Source organism: Tachyglossus aculeatus, chromosome 22 (assembly GCF_015852505.1).
Source record: "Tachyglossus aculeatus isolate mTacAcu1 chromosome 22, mTacAcu1.pri, whole genome shotgun sequence".
Lineage (NCBI taxonomy): Eukaryota > Metazoa > Chordata > Mammalia > Monotremata > Tachyglossidae > Tachyglossus > Tachyglossus aculeatus.
In genome coordinates this window covers 38,002,548-38,026,989 of record NC_052087.1, presented here as the reverse complement: position 1 = coordinate 38,026,989, position 24,442 = coordinate 38,002,548, and the positions used below count along the sequence as shown (strand labels likewise).

Genomic DNA, 24,442 nt, shown 5'->3' with positions numbered 1-24,442 from the left:
AATTTCCTCTGGTAGAGGAAAAAAAACACTGAAAGAGACAATCAATTGTATTTACTGAGAGCCTACTTGGTGCGAAACACCGGACTAAGGGCATGGAAGAGTATCCTATGACAGCGTTGGTAGATAATCCCTCGCACACAGAGAGTTTACTTTAAAGAGAGGAGGAGACAGACATTAAAAGAAATTACTCATAGGAAAAATAGGGAAAATGACTGATTCTGAGAAGGGAAACAATAAATAAAGGAAATAAGCCAGAGTGACATTGATTCTGAGAAGGGAAACAATAAATAAAGGAAACAAACGAGAAAGACACTGATTCATTCTGATCCTCATCTGGAGGATGAGGATTTGGACAGAATACCGGTGGGCCTGAGGATGGAGTGGAGATCAAATGGGTTTAGATCCATTAGGATCTGTGCATTAGCACAGCGGACGAGGAAAGGAGAGTAAATAGGAGAAATGGAGGCTTAGTCAGGGAAGGCCTCTTGGAGGAGACAGGATTTTAGGAGCGCTTTGAAGGTAGGCTTGGAGGTCCGTCCCCATGAAGGAAAAAAGTCCAGGCCAGTTAAGGATGTGAGCAATGAGTCAGTGAAGGCCTCTTGGAGGAGACAGGGAGAGGAGTAATGGTGCGAAAATGACATTGGGGTGCGAGAAGGAAACCGACCCTCCTCTTTTCCCGGTGACTCTGGGGGAGTGAGAGAAAAAGAGACTCTTCCGCTGGAGAGAGTGGCGGAAGAGACTGTGTCATCAGGAGTGAGCCATGTTTCGGTTTCGGCAAGGAGGAGGAGAGAGCGGAAAAGGAATGGGTCCAGGATGAAAGGGAGCTTACCTATAACGGAGCAGGGGTTCCAAAGGCCACACTTGGCAGCAGCTGTGGAGGGAGGGGAGGGAGGGGGGAGGGGGGGAGGGTTTGGATTGGGATGAGTTGGCGGGGAGAGGGGGATGAGGGGTGGAGATGGGAAAGGAGAACTGGGATGGGATGAGGAGGGGAGGGAGGAGATTGGAAGGGAGGGGTTGACGGTTGGCGCTGGTACAGAGGGATCCTGGGGAGGAGATGAATGGGAGGGGTGGGGATGGGGGAGACGGAGGGAAAGAGCCGGGAAGGTGAGGACTGGGAAGGGCAAATGGGAGCAGGGAAATTGATAGGGCTGACGGTTGGCGCTGGTGCAGAGGGATTCTAGGGAGGGGACGGGCCAGGCACTGCACTAAACTCCGGCTTAAATCAAACTGTTAAGGTTGCGCACAATCTGTGGGCAACGTGGGGTTCACAGTCTTAGTTTCCATTTTTTAGACGATGTAATTTAAGACACCGATGGAGAGATCCCATTTTTTAGACGATGTAACTTAAGACAACAATGGAGAAGATGCCCCAAACCCCACAATAAAAGGAGCAAGCCAAAACAACACTGATCCTGAGGCCTTCCCTCCCCTAGAAACATACTTTTTACAAGGAAAGAACTCAGGCCAATCTACTTTCCTCTAAACAGAACTAGTACGGATTAAAAGAAGCTTTACGTTCTCATTGAAATCTGTCTTCAGCAACTGAGAAAGTGATCTCTCCAGTAAGCAATGCACCGTTCCCGGAAACACTACAATACTAGGTCGATACGCAGAGCGAAAAGAGTAAGCTTCTACTCCACCTTTTAATTCCAAAAACCCATTTAATATGTTGTCCTCGGATACAGAACGTGTCAGATATTAAACTGATAAGAACAGATACTACAATAGATCTTAGCCAAAAAGCCAAGAAGTGACAATGTTAAATTCCTTCCTCCTCCCGGCCCTCCCTCTCCCGTTCCTCTGCAGCTCATGACGACACGGTTTTCCCACTTCCCATGGTGCCCTGGTGGCTCCTTATTTGCATCTCCCCGCTCACCTCCGCTTCCTCGGAAGAGGCGGGGAAATTTCCTCTGGTAGAGAAAAAAAAATGCTGAAAGAGACAATCAATTGTATTTACTGAGAGCCTACTTGGTGCAAAACACCGGACTAAGGGCATGGAAGAATATACTATGATAGCGTTGGTAGATAATCCCTCGCACACAGAGAGTTTACTTTAAAGAGAGGGGAAGACAGACATTAAAAGAAATTACACATAGGAAAAATAGGTAAAATGACATTGATTCGGAGAAGGGAAACAATAAATAAAGGAAACAGTCCAGAATGACACTGATTCGTTCTGATCCTCATCTGGAGGATGAGAATTTGGACAGAATACCGGTGGGCCGGAGATCAAATGAGTTTAGATCCGAATGCACAGGAAACGAGGAAAGGAGGGTAGATAGGAGAAATGGAGGCTTAGTCAGGGCAGGCCTCTTGGAGGAGACAGGATTTTAGGAGAGCTTTGAACGTAGGCTGTGGAGGTCCATCCCCATGAAGGAAAAAAGTCCAGGCCAGGCAAGGATGCGAGCAATGAGTCAGTGAAGGCCTCTTGGAGGAGACTGGGGAGAGGAGGAATGATACGAAAATGACATTGGGGTGCGAGAAACCAACCCTCCTCTTTTCCCGGTGAGTGTGGAGGAGTAAGAGAAAAAGAGACTCTCCCACTAGAGAGAGTGGCAGAAGAGACCGTGTCATCAGGAGTGAGCCATGTTTCGGTTTTGGCGAGGAGGAGAGAGCGGAAAAGGAATGGGTCCAGGATGAAAGGGAGCTTACCTATAACGGAGCGGGGGTTCCAAAGGCCATACTTGGCAGCAGCTGTGGAGGGAGGGGAGGGAGGAGGAAGGGGGGGAGGGTTTGGATTGGGATCAGTTGGCGGGGAGAGGGGGATGAGGGGTGGCGATGGGAAAGGAGAACTGGGATGGGATGAGGAGGGGAGGGAGGAGATTGGAAGGGAGGGGTTGACGGTTGGCGCTGGTACAGAGGGATCCTGGGGAGGAGATGAATGGGAGGGGTGGGGATGGGGGAGACGGAGGGAAAGAGCCGGGAAGGTGAGGACTGGGAAGGGCAAATGGGAGCAGGGGAATTGATAGGGCTGACGGTTGGCGCTGGTACAGAGGGATTCTAGGAAGGGGAAGGGCCAGGCACCGCACTAAACCCCGGTGTAAATCAAGCTGATCAGGTTGCGCACAATCTGTGGCCAATGTGGGGTTCACAGTTTTATTTCCCGTTTTTTAGACGATGCAATTTAAGACACCGAGAAACAAGATGCCTCGAACACAGCAATAAAAGAAGCAAACCAATACCACGTTGACTCTGAAATTCCCTCCCCCCGAAAAAAACATATTTCACAATAGTATCAACTCAATTCGAAATACTAGGGATAAAAGCCGCTTTCACTGATATCTGCCTTTAGAAACTGAAAAGTAGATCTACCCGTGGAGAGGTGCACCGTTCTTGGAAGTATTACAATAGCAGGTCGATACATAGAATTGACGGAACAAACCTCTGCTTCAACCCTCCGCTACAGAAATCTATTCAATACTCTGTCCTCGGAAAAAAATCGCATCGGATATTAAACTAACCAAAACAGCTACTATACTTTATCTTGGTCAGAAAGTTGAGAATTGGTAACTGGACTGTCTGCGCTCCGCCTGGCCCTCCCTCTCCCGGTCCTCTGCAGCTCATGACGACACGGTTTTCCCACTTCCCATGGTGCCTTAGTGGCTCCTTATTTGCACCTCCCCGCCCACCTCCGCTTCCTAGGAAGAGGCGGGGAAATTTCCTCTGGTAGAGAAAAAAAAACGCTGATATTTTGACAGCTGAAAGAGATCAATCTATTGTATTTACTGAGAGCCTACTTGGTGCAAAACACCGGACTATGGGCTTGGAAGAGTATCCTATCACAGCGTTGGTACACAATCCCTCACCCACAGAGAGTTTACTTTAAAGAAAGGGGGAGACAGACATTAAAAGAAATTACACATAGGGAAATTAGTAGAGGATGAGGATTTGGACAGAATACCGGTGGGCCTGAGGAAGGGGTGGAGATCCCGTGGGTTTAAAGCACTGTCCTAAGCGCTGGGGAGGTTACAAGGTGATCAGGTTGTCCCGTGTGGGGCTCACAGTCTTAATCCCCATTGTACAGATGAGGGAACTGAGGCACAGAGAAGAGAAGTGACTTGCCCAAAGTCACAAAGATGACAATTGGCAAAGCTGGGATTCGAACCCGTGACCTCTGACTCCAAAGCCCGGGCTCTTTCCACTGAGCCACACTGCTTCTCTAGCGAATTCGTAGTCCCTCTCCTTGAACGAAGAATTAACTTAGCACACCACACATTACGCATATTAACTCATAAGAGCAAATATGAAACTTGATCTTAAGCAACAGAAGCAATGTGGTGTACTGAGCACTCTCTTGCCTTGCCTCTCCAGCTCCTTTCCTGCTGGTGGAAGCAGCAGACGCACCTTTCACACACTCATTCATTCATTCAACCGTATTTCAATCAATCGTATTTATTGAGCGCTTACTATGTGCACAGCACTGTATTTATTGAGTGCTTAATGGGTACAGCACTGGGATAAGATGAGTGATTGTACTAACGTGGTTGCATTTTGGGTGGAGAGAAAAGGGAGGATATTGGCGACGTTGTGAAGGTGAGACTGGCAGGTTTTGGTGACAGATTGGATGTGTGGGGTGAATGAGAGAGCGGAGTCAACGATGATGATTTGTACTTTCCAAGCGCTTAGTACAATGCTCTGCACACAATAAGTGCTCAATAAATACGATTGATTCAATGAATGAATGAATGACACCACGGTTGCGGGCTTGTTTCCCGTCACTGTGGACGACACTACCATCCTTCCCATCTCATTCATTCATTCATTCAATCGAATTTATTGAGCGCTTACTGTGTGCAGAGCACTGTACTAAGCTCTTGGAAAATACAAATTGGCAACATAGAGAGACGGCCCCTACCCAACAACGGGCTCACAGTCTAGAAGGGGGAGACAGACAACAAAACAATACATGTGGACGGGTGTCAAGTCATCAGAATAAATAGAGATAAAGCCAGATGCACATCATTAACAAAATGAATAGAATAGTAAATATGTACAAGTAAAATAGGGTAATACATCTGTACAAACATATATATAGGTGGTGTCATTCATTCATTCGATCGTATTTATTGAGTGCATACTGAAAGCCAGGGAGAGGACAGGGTTTGGGAGAGATGGAAGGCAAGCGGCAGAGGAATCACCAGGGACATCCATGTTGAAGTCCCTGAGGATCAGAACGGGCATGGAAAAGGAGAGAAGGAAGGTGAGAAAGGTGTCAAAATGGTTTAAAAAGCTGGAGGATGGAGGAGGGGGAGGAGGGACTTTGGGGAGCTCAGGCCAGATGGAGCTAATTTTACTAGTGTGGCTCAGTGGAAAGAGCCCGGGCTTTGGAGTCAAAGGTCATGGGTTCGAATCCCAGCTCCGCCAATTGTCAGCTGTGTGACTTTGGGCAAATCACTTGACTTCTCTGGGCCTCAGTTACCTCATCTGTAAAATGGGGATTAAGACTGTGAGCCCCCCATGGGACAACCTGATCACCTTGTAACCTCCCCGGCGCTTAGAACAGTGCTTTGCAAATAGTAAGCGCTTAATAAATGCCATTATTATTATTATTATCGTTGGGGGTGAGGGACGGAGGAGGGGGAAGGACAGGGGGACTGAGAAGGGAGTTAAATGTACGGAACAGCTGACGGGGATGATGGGCATGGGTGTCAATAAGGGAGGAAAAATAGCTTTGGCTGGCAGAGGAGAGGGCAGAGTTAAGGCAGGAAAGGATAAACTTGAAGTGAACGAGGTTGGCTTGGTGTTTAGACTTTCGCCAGCAGCGTTCGGCAGCTCGAGCATAAGAGCAAAGGAGGCGGACAGTGGCAGTGATCCAAGGATGTGGGTTAGTGGTGTGAGAGCGGTGAAGGGAAAGGGGAGCGAGTGAGTCGAAATGAGTACAGAGGGTGGAGTTGAGAACAGTAATCCGGTCATCAAGAGTAGGGAGAGAGGATAGGGAGGAGAGGTGGAGTGTGATACACTGAGAAAGATGGATGGGGTCGAGAGAGCGGAAGTATCTGTCGGGTAATAACAGATTTACAGGGCGGAGGAGTGTGAGTGAGGAGGCAAGTGAGAAGGCTATGATCAGAGAGGGATTTCAGAGTCGGTGAGGGTGGAGATGATCCAGCGGTAGGAGATGATGAGGTCGAATGTGTGAACCAGTGGGTGAGTGGGCAAAGTGGGGTGGAGCAGGAGGTTGGAAGCGTTGAGAGATAGAAGGCTAGAAGGCGGGCGGCAGAAGAGTCACCAGGGACATCCATGTGGATGTTGAAGTCTCTGAGGATCACAGTGGGCATGAAAAAGGAGAGAAGAAAAGTGAGAAAGGAGTAATCGGTTAAAAAAAAAAGCTGGAGGTGGGACCAGGGGGTGTCACCAGGGACATTCATATGGATGTTGAAGTCTCTGAGGATCAGAGTGGGCATGAAAAAGGAGAGAAGTAAAGTGAGAAAGGGGAGTAATCGGTAAAAAAAAAAGCTGGAGGTGGGACCAGGGGGTAATAGATGAGAAGGTGGGCGGCAGAGGAGTCACGAGGGACATCCATGTGGATGTTGAAGTCTCTGAGGATCACAGTGGGCATGAAAAAGGAGAGAAGAAAAGTGAGAAAGGAGTAATCGGTTAAAAAAAAAAGCTGGAGGTGGGACCAGGGGGTGTCACCAGGGACATTCATATGGATGTTGAAGTCTCTGAGGATCAGAGTGGGCATGAAAAAGGAGAGAAGTAAAGTGAGAAAGGGGAGTAATCGGTAAAAAAAAAAGCTGGAGGTGGGACCAGGGGGTAATAGATGAGAAGGTGGGCGGCAGAGGAGTCACGAGGGACATCCATGTGGATGTTGAAGTCTCTGAGGATCACAGTGGGCATGAAAAAGGAGAGAAGAAAAGTGAGAAAGGAGTAATCAGTAAAAAAAAAAGCTGGAGGTGGGACCAGGGGGTAATAGATGAGAAGGTGGGCGGCAGAGGAGTCACGAGGGACATCCATGTGGATGTTGAAGTCTCTGAGGATCACAGTGGGCGTGAAAAAGGAGAGAAGAAAAGTGAGAAAGGAGTAATCAGTAAAAAAAAAAAAAAGTTGGAAGTAGGACCAGGGGGTAATAGATGATGGCTACAAGAATCTCAAGGGGGTGGTAAGGGCTAATAATATGGTCTTCAAAGGAGAAAGAAAGGGAAGGGAAGGCAAAGGAGGAATAGTGTGAAAGCGACATTGGGATGGGAAGAAGAAAGTTGACCCTCCTCCTTCCATGGTGAGTCTGGGGTAGCAGGAGTAGAACAAACCTCTGCTAAAGGGAGCGGCAGAAGAGACCGTGTCACCAGGAGTGAGCCATGTTTTGGTTTTGGCGAGGAGGAGGAGGACGAGGACGAGGACGAGGACGGGGACGAGGATGAGGAGGAGAGAGCGGAAAAGGAATGGGTCCAGGATGAAAGGGAGCTTACCTATAACAGAGCGGGGGTTCCAAAGGCCACACTTGGCAGCAGCTGTGGAGGGAGGGGAGGGAGGCGGAAGGGTGGGGAGGGTTTGGATTGGGATGAGCTGGCGGGGAGAGGGGGATGAGGGGTGGCGATGGGAAAGGAGAACTGGGATGGGGTGGGGAGGAGCGGAGGGAGGAGGTTGGAAGGGAGGGGTTGACGGTTGGCACTGGTGCAGAGAGATTTTGGGGAGGGGATGGGGTGGGGAGAGGGAGGGAAAGAGCCGGTTGGGAGAGGGGAAGGGGAGGACTGGGAAGGGCAAATGGGAACAGGGGAATTGATAGGGCTGACGGTTGGCGCTGGTACAGAGGGATTCTAGGGAGGGGCGGGCCAGGCACAGCACTAAAAACTCCAGGGTAAATCAAACTGATCAGGTTGCGCACGATCTGTGGCCAACGTGAAGCTCACAATCTTGGTTCCCATTTTTTTAGATAATGGAATTTAAGACACCGACGAAAAACAAGATGTCTTGTCCCCAAACCCCATAATAAATAATGGAAACAAGCCAAAATGACATTGATTCTGAGGCTCCCACCAAGTATACTTTACGACAAAGGGAATCAAACCGATCTCTTCCCTATAAACGGAAACAAAACTGATCAGGTTGTGCACAATCTGTGGCCAACATGGGGCTCACAATGGTGGTTCCCCTCTTTTAGAAGATGCAACTTAAGACACTGATTGAAAACGAGATGTCTTGTCCCCAAACCCCACAATAAATAATGGAAACAAGCCAAAATGACACCGATTCTGAGGCTCCCCCCAAGCATACTTTACGACAAAGGGGCACACCAGTTATTAAACTTAAAAAATCACCCCTCTCCCTCCTTCTTTACAACTCACAGTCGCGTGCTGAGGGAGCAAGTCCCAACCTCACCCCAAAATGCTAATAAATTTCAGCGTTTAGAACAGTGCTCCAGAGCTTAGAACAGTGCTTTGCACATAGTAAGTGCTTAATAAATGCCATTATTATTATTACTTCTGCCCTCTCAGGCTGACCACAGTCCTCCCATGGGAAATTCTCAGCAAACAATGAAGAGTCCAGGGAGAGACTGACACTCTCCTAAGTGCTTAGAAGGATGCTCTGCACCTAGTGAATACCATTGATTAATTCATTTTTTTAATGTAAACATTTTTCCTTACGTTTCCCCTGCCCTTCTCTCTCTCTGTCTCTCTCTCTCTCTCTGTCTCTCTCTCTCTCTCTGTCTCTCTCTGGCCTACAGTTATACTATTTGCAATTAATTGGTTCACTCCTGCCTCCAGTGTCCCTGACTTTCCCGTCACTGTGGATGGCACTATCATCCTTACCGTCTCACAAGCCCGCAACCTTGGTGTCATCCTTGGCTCTGCTCTCTCATTCACCCCACATATCCAATCCGTCACCAAAACCTGCCGGTCTCATCTTCACAACATTGCCAAGATCCGCCCTTTCAATCAATCGTATTTATTGAGCGCATACCGTGTGCAGAGCACTGTACTAAGCGCTTGGGAAGTACAAGTTGGCAATTTTCCTCTCTATCCAAACCACTACTTTGTTGTGACACTCATGACACTATGACACTCATCATATCCTGACTGGATTACTGCATCAGCCTCCTCTCTGATCTCCCATCCTCCTGTCTCTCCCTGCTTCAGTCTACACTTTACTCTGCTGCCCGGATTATCTTTGTACAGAAACGCTGTGGGCATGTCACTCCCCTCCTCAAAAATCTCCAGTGGTTGCCTATCAACCTCCGAATCAAGCAAAAACTCCTCACTCTCGGCTTCAAGGCAGTCCATCCCCTTGCCCCCTTCTACCTCACCTCCCTTCTGTCCTTCTCCAGCCCAGCCCGCACCCTCCGCTCCTCCGCTGCTAATCTCCTCACCGTACCTCGCTCTCGCCTGTCCCGCCATCGACCCCTGGCCCACGTCCTTCCCCTGGCCTGGAATGCCCTCCCTCCTCACATCTGCCAAACTAGCTCTCTTTCCCTCTTCAAAGCCCTCCTGAAAGCTCACCTACTCCATCTGAGCCCCCCCTTTCCTTCTGTTCCTTCTCCCCTCTCCATCTCCCTTACTCCCTCCCTCTGCTCTACCCCTCTCCCCACCCCACAACACTTGTGTATATATGTACAAATCTATTATTTTATTATTCTAATTATTTTATTAATAATGTGTCTATATCTATAATTCTATTTATTTATATTGACTCCATTGATGCCTGTCTAGGCTGTGAGCCCATTGTTGGGTAGGGACCATCTTTATACGTTGCCAATAAATCAATCAATAAATGAATGAATGTCTATTTGTTCTATTTTGTTGTCTGTCTCCCCCTTTCTAGATTGTGAGCCGGTTGTTGACTATCAGGGCCATGCTCTTTCCAGTAGGACATGCTGCTTTAAGAGAAGCAGTGTGGCCTATGTACATGTCCTTTATTTATTTATTGTAATGATTGTCTACCCCTCTAGACTGTAAGCTCAATAATAATAATAATAAGTATGGTATTTGCCAAGCACTGTTTTAAGTGCTGGGGTAGATAGAGGGTGATCAGGTTGTTCCACTTGGAGCTCACAGTCTTAATCCACATTTTACAAATGAGGTAACTGAGGCAGAGAGAAGTTAAGTGGCTTGCCCAAGGCCACACAGGAGACAAGTGGCGGTGCCGGGATTAGAACCCACATCCTCTGACTCCCAAGCCCGGGCTCTTTCCATTAAGCCACGCTGCTTCTCGTGTGGGCAGGGAACGTGTCTACCAACCCTTCCAAGGGTTTAGTATAGTCCTCGGCACACGGTAGGCACTTAATAAACACAATTAATTGATTGCAGCATAACTCTAGTCCTGCCCTCAAAGTAATTTATATTTTTTTCCGTGATATTTATTATCAGTCCAACATTACCCCAACTTTTCTCCACCGCAAACATTCAGAAACTCTAAATCCTGACTCCCCATCTCCAACCACCGGTAATAATAATAATGATGACATTTGTTAAGCGCTTACTATGTGCAAAGCACTGTTCTAAGCACTGGGAGGATACAAGGTGATCAGGTTGTCCCATGAGGGGCTCACAATCTTAATCCCCATTTTACAGATGAGGTAACTGAGGCCCAGAGAAGTTAAGTGATTTACCCAGTCACACAGCTGACAAGCGGCGGAGGTGGGATTTGACCTCCCCCTTCGAGACTGTGAGCCCTTTGTTGGGTAGGGACCGTCTCTATTTGTTGCCAACTTGTACTTCCCAAGCACTTAGTACAGTGCTCTGCACACAGTAAGTGCTCAATAAATATGATTGAATGAATGAATTAATGAATTGGAGCCCATGACCTCTAGCTCCCAAGCCCATGCTCTTTCCACTGAGACACGCTGCTTCTCTACTGATTCCCGTATGTCTCCTTGGGTCCCCTAAATGGAGGCTGGCCTCAGTTTCTCCACCTTCCCATCACCCCTGAAGGGCCCTGATTGGTAACACTGTTACCTGAACCACCTGATTGGCCTTCCTGCTCACCAGGACACTGACCAGAGCTGGGGGTTGGGTGGTCCACCGGTGAAGAAGCGAGCCTGTGGAAGGGCAGTTCATGGTCCATGGAGGATGAGTGTGGTCAACGTGAAGGGCGGGAAAGATTTCAGAGGGGAGAAGAATGATCAAGGCCCAACTGAAAGATGACGGCGATGGTTCGGTCAGGGAATAGTGAAGTGTAAGCTGGGATGGGGAGGGAGTCAGGAGAGTCTGGGGGTTCAGCTTGGAAGTGGAAGGTGTCAGTCCATTGAGGATTTTAGGGGAGCAGGGGCCTGACTGGAAATTCTAGTTGAAACCCAAGGAACCAAAAATCTCCAGTGGCTACCAATCAATCTGCGCATCAGGCAGAATCTCCTCACCCTCGGCTTCAAGGCTGTCCATCACCTCACCCCCTCCTACCTCACCCCCCTTCTCTCCTTCTCCAGCCCAGCCCGTACCCTCCGCTCATCTGCTGCTAATCTCCTCACCGTGCCTCCTTCTCGCCTGTCCTGCCATCGACCCCCGGCCCACGTCCTCCCCCGGGCCTGGAATGCCCTCCCTCCGCCCATCCGCCAAGCTAGCTCTCTTCCTCCCTTCAAGGCCCTGCTGAGAGCTCACCTCCTCCAGGAGGCCTTCCCAGACTGAGCCCCTTCCTTCCTCTTCCCCTCGTCCCCCTCTCCATCCCCCCATATTACCTCCTTTCCTTCCCCACAGCACATGCATATATGTATATATGTTTGTACATATTTATTACTCTATTTATTTTACTTGTACATATCTATTCTATTTATTATATCTTGTTAGTATGTTTGGTTTTGTTCTCTGTCTCCCCCTTTTAGACTGTGAGCCCACTGTTGGGTAGGGACCGTCTCTATATGTTGCCAACTTGTACTTCCCAAGCGCTTAGTCCAGTGCTCTGCACACAGTAAGCGCTCAATAAATACGATTGATGGATTGATTGGAGACTAACTCCATGCGCATGCGCGATTTTTTCCCGCCGAAAGTCTCCACAGCGCGTGACGTCATTCCGACGTCCCCCTTCCCTACCGGGCGGAGTCGCTCTTCGGCGCCTTCTTCCCCGCGCATGCGCGCCGAAAACAACCCCCCCCCCCAAGGCGCATGCGCCTCTTTGGCTCCACCCCCTTCTCCCCGATTTTCCCATAGGCCCTTGCGGGTGACTATTTAAGTCTCTCCCCGAGGGTTTTTCGGCCTGTTTCATCGCTGGGAACGGGGGTGAGTAGGTACGTTATGGCCTGTTTTTTCTGCTCTTCTAATTTTTGTTTTTCTTCCTGTGCATTTATTCATTTTCGTGTGGTTCCTTTTCATTTCATTTATGCATATCCATTTCATATAAATACATATTTATTGCTCTATTTATTTATTTTACCTGTACATATCTATTCTATTTATTTTATTTTGTTAGTGTGTGTGGTTTTGTTCTCTGTCTCCCCCTTTTAGACGGTGAGCCCACTGTTGGGTAGGGACTGTCTTTATATGTTGCCAACTTGTACTTCTCAAGCGCTTAGTACAGTGCTCTGCACACAGTAATTGCTCAATAAATACGATTGATTGATTTTCAAAGTCTTTAAAAGCGATGATGGTATTTGCTTAACGTTTACTGTGTGCTAAGCGCTGGGGTAGATACAGGTTGGGACCGTCTCTATATGTTGCCAACTTGTACTTCCCAAGCGCTTAGTAGAGTGCTCTGCACACAGTAAGCGCCCAATAAATACGATTAATTTGGTTGATTGTCCCATGTGAGGCTCCCAGTCTTAATCCCCATTTTCCAGATGAGGTAACTAAGGGACGGAGAAATTAAGCGATTTAACCAAAGTCACACAGGTGACGATTGGCGGAGCGGAGATTTGAACCCATGACCTCTGACCCCAAAGCCCGGGCTCTTTAGCGCTTAAGAAATACGATTGATTTGATTGATTGTCCCATGTGGGGCTCCCAGTCTTAATCCCCATTTTCCAGATGAGGTAACTAAGGGACAGAGAAATTAAGTGATTTGGCCAAAGTCACACAGGTGGCGATTGGCGGAGCGGGGATTTGAACCCATGACCTCTGACTCCAAAGCCCGGGCTCTTTCCACCGAGCCACGCTGAGAGCCCGGGCTTTGGGGTCAGAGGTCATGGGTTCAAACCCCGGCTCCGCCACTTGTCAGCTGTGTGACTTTGGGCAAATCACTTCTCTGCCTCAGTGGCCTCATCTGTAAAATGGGGATGGAGACTGTGAGCCCCCCGTGGGACAACCTGATCACCTTGTAACCTCCCCAGCGCTTAGAACAGTGCCTTGCACATAGTAAGGGCTTAATAAATGCCATCATTATTATTATTACTTCCACTGAGCCACTCTAGACTGTAAAATGGGGATTAAGGCTGAGCGTTTCCATACGCGTTTGTCCATTTTCATTCATTCATTCAATCGTATTTATTGAGCGCTTACTGTGCAGAGCACTGTAGTAAGCGCTTGGGAAGTACAAGTTGGCAAACTTTTCGTGTGGTCCATCTTCACTTCATGTCTTTAATAATGACGATGGTATTTGTTAAGCGCTTACTATGCCAAGCACTGTTCTAAGCGCTGGGGCAGATACAGGGTGTCCCATGTGGGGCTCATTGTCTTAATCCCCATTTTCCAGATGAGGGAACCGAGGCACAGAGGGGCGAAGTGACTCGCTCACGGTCACACAGCAGAGAGGTGGTGGAGGCGGGATTATAACCCATGACCGAAAATCTGCGTGGCTCAGTGGAAAGAGCCCAGGCTTTGGACTCAGGTCATGGGTTCAAATTCCGGCTACGCCAGATGTCAGGTGTGTGACCTTGGGCAAGGCACTTTTATGTGCCTCAGTTACTGCATCTGTAAATGGGGTTTGACAGCCCCCCGTGGGACAACCTGATCACCTTATAACCTCCCCAGCGCTTAGAACAGTGCTTTGCACATAGTAAACGCTTAATAAATGCCATTATTATGACCTCTGACCCCCAAATCTGTGCTCTTTCAACGTGGCTTAGTACTGAAGCGCTTAGTACAGTGTTCTGTACACAGTAAGCGCTCAATAATTACGATTGAGTGAAAGTGGCCGGGGGATGGGAGGGGAGGGAGAGTTGCGCAGCAAGATGGTGACCGAGGGGCAATGCTGGGCTCTCAGCATCTGTTCAAGGGTATTGGTTAAAGCGTCCACTGTGTGCCAGGCACTGTACTAAGCGCTGGGAACCATTCAAACGACATAACTTGGGCAGTGCATGGCCCCCAAGGGGTGTACAGAAGTCTCCATTTTATAGATGAGGCTACTGAGGTACAGAAATGGACTAACCCAAGGTCACCCAGTAGTCAATGGATGGAACTTGTTTTGTTGTTTGTCTCCCGTTATAGTCTGTGAGCCCATTGGGTAGGGACCGTCTCCAAGTTGATGAATTGTCCTTTCCAAGTGCTTAGTCCAGTGCTCTGCACACAGTAAGGGCTCAATAAATACAATTGAATGAATGCGTGAATAGAACAAAGGTCCTGCTGGGCCCACTAGGCCGCATGGCTTGGTGCTTTAAAATGTGCAAGCCCTGCTTCAAAGGGGCAACGTTGGGTGGGCGATGAGGTCTGCAGTCAGGGAGGGGCCCTGGGACTGCAAGTTGGAACCCCTTAAAGTGACCTGCTTCGGGGAGAAAAAACGTGCAGTAGCTTTTCTCGATGATGAATATTTTCACAGACCTGTACTGATTTCTGTGAGGAAATATGTATGTTCTGAAGAGACTGAGCGTTGCACATCTTAGTGATACTCTTCTGATTCGAGGCGTGATGCGGATAAGGAGGGGGTATAGGACTGCTCTTTGGTGTAGGATCCCTCAAAGAACAAAAGCATTAACGTGATCTAACCGATATTTTCCCTCTGTAGGGTCCAGTATGGCTACGGTGTCCTGCAAGATCCTTGGCGTCACAACAATTCACCTGCTTTTCTCCCAACGTAAGTGCGATTCCCCGGGAATGCAGGCATGTGCAGTATTTTGTAAGCACTATGTGCCAGGCACTGTACTAAGTGCTGGGGTAGATTAGGATGGACACAGCCCATGTTCCACATGGAGCTCAATACCCATTTTACAGATGGAGGAAACAAGCACATGGAAATTAACTGACGTGCTGGGATTAGAACCACGGACCTTTTGCACTCCCAGGCCCATGCTCTATTCAGGAGGCAATGCTCTGAAAAACGCTAACCTCCTGTATAAGGATTATCGTATACTAATGTGATCTGTGTAACTGATATTTTCTCCCCACGGGGGCCAGTGTGGCTACATCGTCCCTGCACGATCATGGGCATCAGAGCAATTCACCGGCTTTAATCTAAACTAATGATGTGAGTGCAGAATATACAGACCTGGATATTTTTCTGTATTTGCTAAGCTATTGACTAGTGATAATGGTATTAAGTGTTTATAATGTGACAAGCCCTGGGTTAGATTCATTCATCGTATTTGAGCACTTACTGTGTGTAGAGCACTGTACTACGATACAGGGTAATCGGGTTTTCCCCATGGGGCTCAGTCTTTATCCCCTTTTACAGTTGAGGTAACAGGCACAGAGAAGTGTATTGCCCAAGGTCACACAGCAGAGGAGTGGCAGATCTGGGATTAGAGCCCACGTCCTCTCACTCGCAAATTCATGTGCTTTTCAGTAAGCCATGCTATGCTGCTCAAGCACTTCTAAGCCATGGTGCAAATACAAGCTAATCAGATCGGATCCAGTCTGTCCCACGCAGGGCTCGGTTTCATCCCCCTTTTAGACTGTGAGCCCACTGTTGGGTAGGGAATGTCTCCATATGTTGCCAATTTGTACTTCCCAAGCGCTTAGTACAGTGCTCTGCACAGAGTAAATGCTCAATAAATACAATTGATGATGGTGATGATTGGGAAGCACATTGTCCAAGGTCACAGCAGGTACTAGGATTAGAACCCAGTCCCTGACTCTTAGCCCTGTGCTCTTTCCACTATGACACGCAGCTTCAACATGGAACTTGGATATGCTGCAGGGATGATAAAATGAACTCTCTCTTTCTGATGGTTCAGTGGAGAAGTTTTAGTAATTTCTGAGTGGCATACTTGTTCCAGATGGAGGTCTGCCTTGGGTTAAAGGGAGTGTATTGTAATATACTAAATGCTAAATATAAGTGAGCTGAGGGGTTGGTGAGTTTCCATGAACGTTTGAAGTAATGAGGTCTAAAACTTTCCTGTCACAGAAAATGCAAGTTATACCCTGAGTCCATTGACTGAAGACAGCGGTTTCCAACTGGCACCGATGGCCTCTAAAATGACAGACCTCAGGTAAACGAGGCCTCTGAAGTGTGGCTGGGTTGTTGAAACTGTCCTAGATTCTAGTTGGGGAGGGGAAACTACATAACGTCCTCCACTTTCCCTGATGAAGGTAAAAAATGACAAGCATATGGCTGATGGCATAGTGATGTCACTTTACTTCTGAGAAATAGGCGAGGGGAACGGTAGATCTGTATATGTAGACTGGACATTTGGGTGACTGCTTCTGTTGTCAGTAGGTGACCACCCAGCATGGATGGACAATGGAACCCAACTGGACTGCAGGTAATTTTGGGATGACCGTGGGTGAGGAGCTGCTTCTTGGTAAAAATTACCTTGTGAACACATCCTTAGGCCCAACTAGTGATTGCCAGATGATTTGAATCCTTATTTTCTGATGCACCGTGAGGTACAAATATTATAGCATGTTAGAGTTCTGATGGCAGGTCCCTCTATTGAAAATGTCTGTCCCCACATTAGACCCCTCTGACCTGTCTTTGCTGCTTTTCCCAGGTCTCTCCATGCTGCCGCTCCACAAGCTTCAGGTAAGATCCTTCCTTAAGGTTTCAGTAAAGTGCCTCCCACTCGTTAACACAAGGGTACTGATGAGGAAATCCACACCTGTCTTAGCCCCTGTCCAGTTCCAGAGCCTGCAAAGGCGAACCCACTGGAGTTGGCAGGGGAGAGAGGAAGATAAAATGTTCCCGAGTGAACAGTCTGAGGTGCCCTATAGCCAAGCAAGACTGCTTTTTTCATGATGGCATAACCCACTCACCTGTCTGATCTCTCACTTCTAACAGTTGCTGCAGCTGCTGAAGGGAAGGCTGAGAAGAAATAATTATCCTGTTAATGCAGGAGGTGAGTTAGTAACTTCACAGACAAGGGACTTCCTGAGTGCAGTTTCTGTGATGATTCTAACTAGCTCACTATGATAAATAAAATGAAAACCCTTGAACAGCTGAGAAACTGCTGTTTCTCCAATCCTGAGGACCCTTTAAAGCTGTTTTTGCCGCTACCTGCTAGGTTCTCATACCCTTTTTTCCCCCCCCTGTATAGGTACTTAGAGAACAACTGCCAGTGGTGAGTTAAGGGAATTGACTGGGTTTTGTTTTTTCTACCCAAGTGTGAGGGTAGGGTTAAATTTGTGAAGGGAGGTTGTGATGAATTTCTTGGAATCTCGTTCGGCTGAACTCTGCTGTTGAGACTTGGAAATCTGATTCTCAGGAGTAGATGACACTGGGAGAAACATGGGAAACCATGCTGAAGAAAATGTTTTGAATCGCCTTTCTGCTTGTTACAGTTTGCATCCTGATGGGACAAAAACCAGACTGGATAAAGGTAAATAAACTCGAAGGGTGCCTTAAGAATTAGGCACAGTGAGCAGTCATTAACTGCACAAGGGACATTGCTCATTGATAGATGTGATAGCATGGGTCCCCCACTTATCTGCTGGGTAACCTTGGGGAAGTCCTTTCACTTGTCTGTCTGCCTTAGTTACCTCATCTGTAAAATGGGGATTGAGACTGATCCCCATGTGGGACAGGGCCTGTCCGACCCGATTTGCTCGTATCCACCCCAACGCTTAGCACATTGCTGGGCACATAGTAAGCACTTTCACAAATACCACTTGTTATCCATCTCAGCAAAACAGAACAGTCCCACTCTCTTGTAAATACTTCAACTATCAGGCAAACCTCATAGGTGGGAAGAGGGGTGGAATGCTCTCCAAGGATGATTTCAGTACCGCCTCAGTCTGATTGCTGTGACTGAGTTAATCCCCTTCTGAGCTGAGAGCGGGGCATTAAATCAGAGGGCAACCCCCCTGATTTAATGTTTCTGTTTTGCCTGCTCTGAAAATGACATCAAGCAATTTGCTAAATTCATGACCCCTGTTTTTCAGCTTCTAAGGCCTGGAAACATTCCAACTGGCAAGAGAAAGGGCAGTTTTGGTAAGTATTAATTAGGGAACGATTAAGGGGGTGGCAGAATAGCGATCAGTGATGAGTTCCTACCGCCCCAGTCTGATCATTGTGACTGAATGGTAATTCTGAGCAGTCAGTCCTGGGTCTCCACCCCATTTCCATGGCCAAGTAAGTCGACTCTGGCTTTACCACCACTGTTTTCCTTTTCAGGAGGTTGTTGGCAGTATCAACTGACTGCCTGGAAGCCTTCAAAGAAGCTGGAACAGGTAAGGGGGAGACTTCAGGGAGCCGGGAGGTTGAAATGTTGTTGTCCCTGGGTCCTAATGAAGAAAACCAGCACCTGTCTTACTCCCTGTCCTGGCCCCAGAGCCTGCAAAGGCGAACCCACTGGGGTTGGCTGGGGGAGAAGATGATAATCTGTTCTGGCAGGAACAGTCTGAAAGGCCCATGTTCAAAAATGGCTTTTTGTGGTTCAGCTTTAATGTCTCATCTGTATTCTTCACAACAAAGGACAAGTACCACAGTCTTTTACATAACTTCCTCTTTTTTTGCAGATGCTGCTGAGCATAAAGCTCAGGGAGCAGTGAAGAACATGGTGAAACAACCCTTCTGATTCTCAATAAATAAAACTTGTAGACTATGGATTTGTGTCTTATCGTTTTTGGTGGTGGGGTGGCAGGTTTTAAAAACTGCAGGGAGAGTTCTTGCCAGCCTTCCTAACCACATTAGCGGTCAAATATGATATCTTCCAAACATTCTGTGCTTCATTTGCTATTCAGCCATCCTGACGAGGTAGTGCCCCTAACTTTTTTAATGCCAAACCCTGGGTCTGCAAGGGTCCTGCCAGCCAACATTGTGGCAGGAAAGGGAGAGTGAATAATGACTGGCAGATGGGGATCCACTGGGGATGCAGTAGGAATGGGTAGCCTGTCCTCACCATATTGGGGGACATCCATCTTCAAAAGTAGTGATGGAAGGAGTTATCCTACCTGGCTGTTGTCCAAGAAATCAGGGTGTAGTGGAATGAGCACAGGCCTGAGGCCAGAAGGGCATAGGTTCTAATTCATTAAATTAGAAGAGTATTGAGTGCATACTGTGTCCAGGGCACTGTAATAAGTGTACTAAGTGCTTATTCAGCTGCTCATCAGCTGTGTGATCTTGCATGAGATGTATTCTCTGCCTCAGTTGCCTCATTTGGAAAATGGGTTCTCACCTGACCTCTGCATGGAACAGGGAGCATCCAATTCCTTGTAATCCCCCCAGTTTATCTGGTGACTGGTAGATACCTTTGGCACTTAGCAAATATCAATCAATTGTATTTATTGAGCACTTACTGTGTGCAGAGCACTGTACTAAGCGCTTGGGAAGTACAAGTTGGCAACATAGAGAGTGCCTACCCAACAGAGGGCTCATAGTCTCACCTGAGCTCTGCATGGAACAGGGAGCATCCAATTCCTTGTAACCCCCGCAGTTTATCTGGTGACTGGTGGATACCTTCGGCACTTAGCAAATATCAATTGTATTTATTGAGCGCTTACTGTGCAGAGCGCTGTACTAAGCGCTTGGGAAGTACAAGTTGGCAACATATAGGGACAGTCCCTACCCAACAGTGGGCTCACAGTCTAGAAGATATTTAACAAATATTGTTAAATCCTGGGATCTAAATATCCTTGGCATACCATGCCTCATCGCTACTGCGGGTGTGGGCACGGGGCAGGGGGGGGGTTACACAAAGCTGTACCTACGTGGAGATGGCACGAAAGGGACAGGAGAAGCAGCGTGGCTCAGTGGAAAGAGCCCGGGCTTGGGACTCGGGGGTCGTGGGTTCGAATCTCGCCTGTGCCACTTAGCTGTGTGACTTTGGGGAAGTCACTATTCTGTGCCTCAGTTCTCTCATCTGGAAAATGGGGATTAAGACAGCCCCCCCGTGGGACAATCTGATTACCTTTTATCCCCCCAGCGCTTAGAACAGTGCTTGGCACATAGTAAGTGATTAACTAATACCAACATTATTATTATTGAGCAAAGGAGTAGTAACTGCTGAAGCTGCCCATGAACTCAACTCTGGAGGGAGGTGGAAGAGCTTGTTACTAGCTAGGGCAGGTGACTGTACTGAGTGCTTGCTGATGCAGAGTGCTGTACTGGGTGCTTGGAAGGGTAGTATATAATAGACGCATTCCCTGCCCACAATGAGCTTAAACTTGTACTTCCCAAGCGCTTAGTACAGTGCTCTGCACACAGTAAGCGCTCAATAAATATGAGTGATTAAAATTTAGAGGGACACTAGCTTACAGTCAGATCCAGGACTGGAGCTTTCATTCAATTATATTTATAGAGTGCTGTACTAAGCGCTTGGGAAAGTATGGTACAGCAATAAACAATGACATTCCCTGCCCACAACAAGCTTGCGGTCTAGAGAGGGAGAGACACATCAATACAAATAAAATTTCAGTCCTGTACATATGTAATATATGTAAGTTCTGTGGGGTTGGGAAGGGAGAAGAGCAAAGGGAAGCAGCGTGGCTCAGTGGAAAGAGCCCGGGCTTGGGAGTCAGAGGCCATGGGTTCAAATCCCTGCTCTCCCACTTGCCAGCTGTGTGACTTTGGGCGAGTCACTCAACTTCCCTGTGCCTCAGTTACCTCATCTGTAAAATGGGGATTAAGACTGTGAGCCCCACGTGGGACAAGCTGATCACCTTGTATTCTCCCCAGCACTTCAGAACAGTGCTTTGCATTCATTCATTCATGCAATCATATTTATTGAGCGCTTACTGTGTGCAGAGCACTGTACTAAGCGCTTGGGAAGTACAAGTCGGCACATAGCACTTAACAAATACCAAAATTATTATTTTTACTATTAAAGGGAGCAGCTAGGGGGATGCGGAAGGGAGTGGGAGATGAGGAAAAGGGCTTAGTCTGGGAACTCTTGGGGGAGAAGTGTCTTCAATAAGGCTTTGAAGGGGAGAGTAATTGCTTATTCTGTGGAGAGGAGCAGGGAGGGGAAGGATTAGATTTGTATCATTGTGCTAGGGCACTAGTTTAGTGCCACCAGTGATAATTATGGTATTTAAGCACTTATGTGCCAGGGACTGTACTAAGCACTGGGGTGGAAAGAAGCAACTCGAGTTGGACTGTGCAAAATAAAGAAATGGCCACTACCCATCCCACTCACTTTCATGGCAGTTGGATGTGGGTGAGAGACCACCGTGGCCCTCAGTGCTTATAATTGTGTGAGGAAAAGGATGTGACCGAAAATAAGTGGCAAGGACAAAGCAATATAAATGTCCTTTAAAGCTGTGTAGCACTGGGGCTAGAGAAGCAGCTCTAAACTATAGGTATCTCAGCGGCCACAGACATCCTAAAGTTGTAAGTTTTCTGGAGGCTGAGTAGGGGTTGGAAGGTAAAGAACCCAGGAGGTTTTGGCAATGGTAGTGAAGGAAAGGGTCTGTGACTTGGGGAGAAGCCCGTGAGGAATCATTCAATCATTTATTGAGCGCTTACTGTGTGCAGAGCACTGTACTAAGCGCTTGGGAAGTACAAGTTGGCAACATGTAGAGACGGTCCCTACCCAACAACGGGCTCACAGTCTAGAAGGGGGAAACAGACAACAAAACAAAACATGTGGACAGGTGTCAAGTCAGAATAAATAGAAATAAAGCTAGATGCGGATCATTAACAAAATAAATAGCATAGTAAATATGTACAAGTAAAATAAATAGAAAAATATGGAGCGCTTCATGAATTTGCGTGTCATACATTCCATCAATGAAATAAATAGAACAATAAATATCCACATATATACATAAGTGCTGTGGGACAGGAGGGGGGTAGAGCAGAGGGAGGGAGTCGATGTCATTCATTCATTCATTCAATCGTATTTATTGAGCGCTTACTGTGTGCAGAGCACTGTACTAAGCGCTTGGGGAGGGGGATGAACTTAATGCAGAGTACTACTGCCGTGATCCAAGAGTTTGTCATACCCTTTACTGCGTCAGCTTCTTCGCTGCTCTTGTACCTTTTTTTTAGCGGTATGTGTTAAGCGTTTTCTACTTATTTACTTATTTTTAGTGTATGTACATTAATGTCTGTCTTCCCTTCTAGACCAAGTTCGTTGTGGTTAGTGAATGTGTCTTTGGCTCTACAGTACTCTCCAAAGCGCTTAGTATGACGCTTTGTCCACAGTAAGTGCTCGGTAAATGCAACTGAATGAATATGTGCCAGGTGGTGTGCCAAATGCTGGGGAAAATAGAAGCTAATCGGATTGCACAGTGTTAATCCATATTTTAGTGAGGCACAGAGAAGTGTAGTGATTTGCCACCAGTCACACAGCAGGGAAGTGGCAGAGTTGGGATTATAATATAGGTCCTCCCCACTCCTAGGCCCGTGCTCCATCGACTAGGCCTCGTTGCTTCTTGTCTCTACCACTTCCAGACTATACTAAACACTACTATCCCTTTCTATCAATCAATCAATCAATCAATTGTATTTATTGAGCGCTTACTGTGTGCAGAGCACTGTTTCTAGACTGTGAGCCCGTTGTTGGGTAGAGACCGTCTCCATATTGTTATCGACAAGTAGGGTGCAAAAACACGTTAACTGGTGTAAATCAGCCGCAGGGTTCGTGTACCCAAGGTGGTGACGCAGATAGGAAAAATGACTCGGAGACATGACGTGAGTTCGATAGAGCAGTAAAGAAGGAAAGTGGCTACTTGCCCGTTCACCTCCCGGGAGAGGTCCGAGCGACAAGCAGCCCCCATCCCAGCTCCTTCTTCCTCTTTTATTGGGTTTCAAATCCGAGCCACACAAAGGATTCCCGAGAGTTGTGCCCTACTGTGAGGCCTTGGCATTCCTAGATCCCAAGTTAAAGTCCAACCGTTTGTCATCATCATCATCAATCGTATTTATTGAGCGCTTACTGTGTGCAGAGCACTGTACTAAGCGCTTGGGAAGTACAAATTGGCAACATATAGAGACAGTCCCTACCCAACAGTGGGCTCACAGCCTAAAAGGGGGAGACAAAACCAAACATACTAACAAACTAAAATAAATAGAATAGATGTGTACAAGTAAAATCAATAAATAAATAGAGTAATAGAGTAATAAATATGTACAAACATATATACATATGTCTCCCCGTCGTCCCCCTCTCCATCCCCCCATCTTACCTCCTTCCCTTCCCCACAGCACCTGTATATATGTATATATGTTTGTACAGATTTATTGCTCTATTTATTTATTTATTTTACTTGTACATATCTACTCTATTTTATTTTGTTAGTATGTTTGGTTTTGTTCTCTGTCTCCCCCTTTTAGACTGTGAGCCCAATGTTGGGTAGGGACTGTCTCTAGATGTTGCCAATTTGTACTTCCCAAGCACTTAGTACAGTGCTCTGCACATAGTAAAGCGCTCAATAAATACGATTGATGATGATGATGATATACATATATACAGGTGTCATGGTTTGGTTAGTGTTAAAATCCCTGTTTACAAAATGTTATCAGGAGATAATGATCAACACAGGATGGGGACATTCCAGACAGAGAGGAGCCACTTTGGTTCATGTTACACACTGGAGGGCTTTCGGTCTGCACAAAATAAAGGGTTACTGTTGGCATGCACAAGATGGAGTCAGTTGTGCCAAGGCTGCTGGTGGACAACAATATGTTGCCGACTTGTAGAGACTTGTAGAGACTAGCCGACGTGTAGAGAAGCAGCATGGCTCACTGGAAAGAGCCCGGGCTTTGGAGTCAGAGGTCATGGGTTCGAATCCTGGCTCTGCCACATGTCTGCTGTGTGACCTTGAGCAAGTCACTTAACTTCTCTGAGCCTCGGTTACCTCATCGGTAAAATGGGGATTAAGACTGTGAGCCCCCTGTGGGACAACCTGATCACCTTGTATTCCCCCCCCCAGTGCTTAGAACAGTGCTTTGCACATTGTAAGTGCTTAATAAATGCCATCGTTATTATTATTATTGTACTTCCCAAGCGCTTAGTACAGTGCTCTGCACATAGTAAGCATTCAGTGCTTCACACATAGTAAGCGCATAACAAATACCATCATTATTATTATTATTACTAAATACGATTGAATGAATGAATATTACCTTAAAAAAAAAAGTTTCTCCCCTCCTCAAAAGCCTGCAGTGGTGCCTGTCTCCCCCTCTCTTTAAAGTAAGCTCTTTGAGGGCGAGGGATTGTCAAGAAGAAGCAGCGTGGCTCAGTGGAAAGAGCCCGGGCTTTGGAGTCGGAGGTCATGGGTTCAAATCCTGACTCTGCCAACTGTCAGCTGTGTGACTTTGGGGAAGTCAC

General features: G+C 47.3%; 11 non-coding genes across 11 annotated transcripts; 9 read left to right on the top strand and 2 right to left on the bottom strand.

Annotated features, from left to right (window-relative positions):
* Window positions 1-1,564: 1,564 nt before the first annotated feature.
* On the bottom strand, window positions 1,565-1,755 carry LOC119944314. Its single transcript, XR_005455805.1, has one exon. It is a non-coding gene; the product is annotated as a U2 spliceosomal RNA (small nuclear RNA).
* Window positions 1,756-3,317: 1,562 nt separating this feature from the next.
* LOC119944349 lies at window positions 3,318-3,508 on the bottom strand. Its single transcript, XR_005455837.1, has one exon. It is a non-coding gene; the product is annotated as a U2 spliceosomal RNA (small nuclear RNA).
* Window positions 3,509-15,924: 12,416 nt separating this feature from the next.
* Window positions 15,925-15,996, top strand: LOC119944434. The gene has a single exon (XR_005455909.1). It is a non-coding gene; the product is annotated as a small nucleolar RNA SNORD26 (small nucleolar RNA).
* Window positions 15,997-16,308: 312 nt separating this feature from the next.
* Window positions 16,309-16,380, top strand: LOC119944433. The gene has a single exon (XR_005455908.1). It is a non-coding gene; the product is annotated as a small nucleolar RNA SNORD27 (small nucleolar RNA).
* A 199-nt stretch (window positions 16,381-16,579) lies between these two features.
* Window positions 16,580-16,655, top strand: LOC119944432. Its single transcript, XR_005455907.1, has one exon. It is a non-coding gene; the product is annotated as a small nucleolar RNA SNORD28 (small nucleolar RNA).
* A 155-nt stretch (window positions 16,656-16,810) lies between these two features.
* Window positions 16,811-16,936, top strand: LOC119944439. Its single transcript, XR_005455914.1, has one exon. It is a non-coding gene; the product is annotated as a small nucleolar RNA SNORD22 (small nucleolar RNA).
* A 174-nt stretch (window positions 16,937-17,110) lies between these two features.
* LOC119944431 lies at window positions 17,111-17,177 on the top strand. Its single transcript, XR_005455906.1, has one exon. It is a non-coding gene; the product is annotated as a small nucleolar RNA SNORD29 (small nucleolar RNA).
* Window positions 17,178-17,363: 186 nt separating this feature from the next.
* On the top strand, window positions 17,364-17,432 carry LOC119944435. The gene has a single exon (XR_005455910.1). It is a non-coding gene; the product is annotated as a small nucleolar RNA SNORD30 (small nucleolar RNA).
* Window positions 17,433-17,931: 499 nt separating this feature from the next.
* LOC119944437 lies at window positions 17,932-18,002 on the top strand. Its single transcript, XR_005455912.1, has one exon. It is a non-coding gene; the product is annotated as a small nucleolar RNA SNORD31 (small nucleolar RNA).
* A 201-nt stretch (window positions 18,003-18,203) lies between these two features.
* Window positions 18,204-18,267, top strand: LOC119944436. The gene has a single exon (XR_005455911.1). It is a non-coding gene; the product is annotated as a small nucleolar RNA SNORD31 (small nucleolar RNA).
* A 183-nt stretch (window positions 18,268-18,450) lies between these two features.
* LOC119944438 lies at window positions 18,451-18,577 on the top strand. The gene has a single exon (XR_005455913.1). It is a non-coding gene; the product is annotated as a small nucleolar RNA SNORD22 (small nucleolar RNA).
* Window positions 18,578-24,442: the final 5,865 nt, after the last annotated feature.